Here is a 5,075-nt window from a genome sequence, read left to right on the forward strand (position 1 = left end):
TTTTTCTTCGACTAGGGAATCACCATATCCAGGAGGAAGGTCAGACAGCTACCAAGGCAGATTTGATAGTGTTGAGTAAAGTTGAATGAAAAGTGAAAGTGAAGTCGCTCAGTCATGTCCGACTCTTTGCAATCCCATAGGACTGTAGCCTACCGTCCTATGGGATTCTCCGTCCATGGGATTCTCCAGGCAAGAACACTGGAGTGGGTTACCATTTCCTTCTCCAGGGAATCTTCCTGACCCAGGGATCGAACCTGGGTCTCCTGCATTGGAGGCAGACGCTTTAACCTCTGAGCCACCAGGGAGCAGCAGAGACATGTATTCCCTAGTGGTTTATTGGCTAAGCCTCTGTGCTCCTGATACAGGGGACCCTGGGTTCGATCCCCTGGTCAGGGAACTAGATCCCACATGCCACAACTAAAGATTCCATGTGCCCCAGCTAAGACTCAGTGCAGCCAAATAAATGTTTTTTAAATAATATTAATAAAATAAAGGCCACAGACTTGATAATCGACCTAGAAGAGAGGTGCTATATACATGACAATGGAAGTCCCCAGTATAGAGATGGCTTTGGTAACTGAAAAATGCAAACCCTAAGGAAAAAACAGATGTACAATAATCTGTCTTCCTGATATCTTATCCTGAGGTGTCCTATTTCCAGGTTGGAGGCCAAAGAGAAAGCTCAGCTCCTAATCATTTTATGTCTGCTTTCCTTTCCTGGTGTCCCCAGACACCAGGCTGGGGACAGAAATCATTTATAGAACAGATTGGAAGAGATCTTCAAGATCATGAAACAGTTCTCCCTTCCTTGTAGAGAAAAGGCGAGGTCTAGAGTGGTTAAGTGAGTTGTCCAAGATACACAGCTCTTTAAGACCTAATTCATATAAAACCAGAAGTGAAGTCCCAAACTCCCAATGTCACTTTTTGACAACATGCCCACAGTAAAGTGATTGCTAAAAAATTATCACAAAGGCCAGGAGAATGTTATTCATATATGAAGGAATGATTCAACAACTTGGATTGAACCCCTCTCTGCATTTCAACAACAGTCATGCTGTTTACTCAATATTTTTTTAGTTTCTAAGAATCCAGTCACTATTCCTGTTGTTAATTCATAGATTGTAACCTCTTATTTTGGCAGTAGTTGAATGGATCGATGCCTTGGGAGATGAAGTGACATGCTCAAGGGCACGCAGTTAGTCACCAAGCTGCTTTCAGGTAGATGAGTCTGGTCTTGCGGCTTTCTCCCAGAATATCACATTTTATTCAGAGACTTCTTTTGGGCCCCAAAAATGCTGGACTCCCAAGCCCTTCAAGGAGAGGATGATCGGAGGTGGATGCTGTAAGGCACAGTATCTCTTTGTCTACTCTAGGAGCCACTAGGGCTTTGGAAGTTCAGGGAAGGACAATCTTATGAGCAGGGTTCCCTGGTGGTTCAGATGGTAAAGAATTTGCCTGCTATGCAGGAGACCTGGCTTTGATCCCTGCATTGGGAAGACCCCCGGGAGAAGAGAATGGCTACCCACGCCAGTGTTCTTTCCTGGGAAATCCCATGGGCAAAAGAGCCTGGTAGGCTACAGTCCATGGGGTTGCAGAGAGTTGAATACGACTGAGCAACTGAATACTTCTCACTTCCAATCTTATGAGCCCCCTTCCAGAACCTAGGGTTTACCACGGTTGACATTGCATTTTTTAGATCACTGCCTGGTGCCAGTACATTTTGCCAAAAGACCGTGTTGTGACACTGCACGAAGGCCAAAAGTTGTTTTGGAAGTCCCTGTGTTTGCTGAATTTCAGGATAGGAGATAGTCTGTGTAAGGGGAAAGTGATGAGTTTTTATCAAAGATAAAAATGCAATGCCTTGTCCATTTAATTATCTTCCAGGCAGGAACCCATAAGCTTATTTCTCTGGTTTTAAAGCAAAAAATACACAAGAATATCTTTCATGCATGTGTGCATGAGTGCTAAGTTAATTCAGTCGTGTCCCTGCCAGGCTCCTCTTTCCATGGGATTCTCCAGACAAGAATACTGAAGTGGGTTGCCATGTCCTCCTCCAGGGGTAGGGATCAAACCCACGTCTCCTGCAGCTCCTGCATGGCAAGCAGATTCTTTACCACTGAGCCACCCTGGGGAAGCCCAAACATCTTTCAACCCAGTGCCAAAAACTGATATGAAATGGAAAAGTGAATGCATAACTAAGGCAGGTTATGGGAGAATTCACATGGGCGTGCCCCAACTACTTGGAGCTCTTGCTACCTTTGCAGATGGTTGAGGATAAGGGACTGTTGCTATACACGCTGGAAACATACACACTGGCCCACAAGTCCAGATTGCTGGGTCAGAAGATTTCAGCCCCTCAAAGGCTGAAATGATAACATGTGATGGGCCACATTAACCTGTTATGGTTTTGAGGGCCTGGATACTTTGAGGACACGAAGTGCGTTATCATGAGCTCTGAGAGTCTGCAGGATTCTGTCTTCAGTTAGTGCAATAGTACATTGTGCTGCCATTGACTTTGGCATGCACTGTTCTGCCTGAGGCATTAGATGTCTAATTTGATCAAAATCAGACCCTATAATTTGAATTCAAGCCAAGCCACAATCAAATCACAAAATTTCCAAAGCTGCCACCATCTTGGAAATGTCAAATGCTGCGTGGGGGAGCAGGAAATGACTCTTCAGGGAATCAAGGAGCCTGTTTTAACAAATTTTGTGTCTGGTCCTTATATGAGGCATTAGATATAATTTAAATGTCTTGATTAACATTTTATTACTTGACATGACTGCTGGAAAAAAAAAATCGTTGCCCATGCACCACACATATCAAAATATCCTAAACTCCTTTGAGTTTCAAGGTGCTAAATATAGAGCTTTGGGGCCACTTAGATGGTGTCTGAAGTCTGCCCGATACTTGGTGTGAAAAATAAACCTGAGAAAAAGGGATGTTTTTCTCTGCTCAGATACTAGGACCCGATCTAAGCTTGGCCAGCTTTGGCAGTCACTGTCGGACCTCCCGGCTGTCTGAGGAATTGTACACTCCTTTCTAAATCCTTTCGGAAATTGCCAGTTTGATAGAATAACATTGCAGGAAACCACTCAAATTGAACATATTTGTTGTTTTATGTTCTGCCAGGCAAATGTCAGAACAATGCCAGGAGACCAGAGTAGGTCAGAATTGGAAGGGGCAGCAGGGGAAGTGAAGGGAGGGAACCAGGAGTGAAAGAGACAATGAGAAGAGAATGAAAAGCTGTTTTAATGGGGAATTTTAAACACATAAAACTCTTGCTTTTGAAAATCAAAAGCAAAATAAATCACGTCTTCTCAATTGTCTCGCGGTTCACAGGGTGACATCCAATCTGAGAATATTTTCTTGTAGAATTTAATAATTGTGGTCAACAATTTTCTGGTAAATCTCGATCCACTGGTCAATATGCTGCCAACAATGAAGACAAAATTGATGGCTTACATGGAGAACACACTGATGGAGCCTTATTTTTCAGTTTTATTTCATTTGTCTTGACTATGCGTCTATTTTACTATGGGGGTCTTTTTTCCCCCACTTTGCATATTTCAATTATACAGTGTGTCATATAAATTATTTTAATTAATTCGGGACAGCAATTTGCCATAATCATTTCTTCACTCTCCTGTTTGAAGTCCCATGGCAACATGGTTTTTTTTTCCTAAGTCTGACAGTATATTAGATCTTACTGGTAGTGATCCCAAGTACTGCAGAATTAATTTTTCCAGAAAGATCAGCATGGGGAAAAGGCTGCATGAACGATCTTGCTAGCATTGCCTTTTTTTTTTTTTTTTTAAGTGGCTGACTCATAAATTAGGAACTTGATTCTCTCTCCCTGGCTTTGGATGGTTTCCTAATGAGCAGAAGGGCTGTTTTATTTATTTATTTACCAACCGATGTGGACTCAAACCCTTGATAGCCCTTTAACATCTTAGTGACTGCAGTTATATTAGGACTGCAGGCACTCAGTGCTGGCTTGATTACTAGAAAAACCTTTTTGCCTCATCCCCACTCAAGTATTGAACCCAGGGCCAAAAGCATGCTCTCTATGTTTGCCAGATAATCATTACATTTTAGCACACTGAACAAATACTATACCAATTAAAATTGAATGTCACTTTAAAGTCAATAAAACTACTTTATTTTTCAGATAAGCTTTTAAAAAAAAAAAAAAAAAGGCCTGTTGCTCCTTCTAAATTAGCTAAATACGTTTGTTTTGGCAGCGGCCAAGTAGTGAAAACTATATCTTATTTTCAAATATGTACCAGCACACCCGTCATTTTTTTTTAATCTGATTTTGGATGAATTGGTCTTTGGAAAATATTAATGTTTGATCTTAGATCTATGTTCATCTAATTGCTCTAAAACTGGGAATTTGCTTGTGATGTGCATGCCAAAGTATTTTGTGTGTTCCATGGATAACTCTGGTAGGTCTGTTGGTAGATACTATTTTTACTTACTTAGCAGGAAGGAAATGGATGTGCAGAGGACATAAAGTGGGTTGTTCAGCATCACAAAGAGTTACGCCAATGGAATTAAAGATCAGCAAACTTATTGCCAAATCGTGGTTGGACAAACATACATTTGTGAACTCATTTTTGTTCTGCTCTAATACGATCGCTTTGCCAAAGCAGCATGAGAATAAGAGGATCATTTGCTACTTTCACAGGCCTTCAGGCGAACGGAGTCAAGTGAGAATTACACACAGCTTATATAAGGAGTCTGTCCAGTTTCCGGGTAGGCTGAGGAGGTGTGCACATATGTTGTGTGATTATAGAGATACAAAAAATGTCTCTGTTCTGTATCCCCTGAACTGCTGTTGTTAAGTTTAGACAGCTTCAACAAGATGAACTATTCTGAGACAACTTTTTCTAATACTGTCCATTGTTCATCAACTAGTGGAAGGCTCCATCCCCCACCCCACCCGATCCCACCCAATTTACCTTGTCTGATTTTATCTACCCCCAGCTCTCAGTATACATGTTCTCTCTTCACCAGGTCTTCTCTAATGCCTCGGCTGTGAACACTAGCAAAGAATGAGTTTTACATTTTTA

The 5,075-nt window shown here is 41.7% G+C and overlaps 1 non-coding gene across 1 annotated transcript; it reads right to left on the minus strand.

Moving 5' to 3' along the window:
* Positions 1–232: 232 nt before the first annotated feature.
* TRNAW-CCA (transfer RNA tryptophan (anticodon CCA)) lies at positions 233–305 on the minus strand. Its single transcript has one exon. It is a non-coding gene; the product is annotated as a tRNA-Trp (tRNA).
* Between the last annotated feature and the right edge of the window lie 4,770 nt (positions 306–5,075).

The sequence above is a fragment of the Bos javanicus genome, chromosome 12 (genome assembly GCF_032452875.1).
Source record: "Bos javanicus breed banteng chromosome 12, ARS-OSU_banteng_1.0, whole genome shotgun sequence".
NCBI classification, from domain to species: domain Eukaryota; kingdom Metazoa; phylum Chordata; class Mammalia; order Artiodactyla; family Bovidae; genus Bos; species Bos javanicus.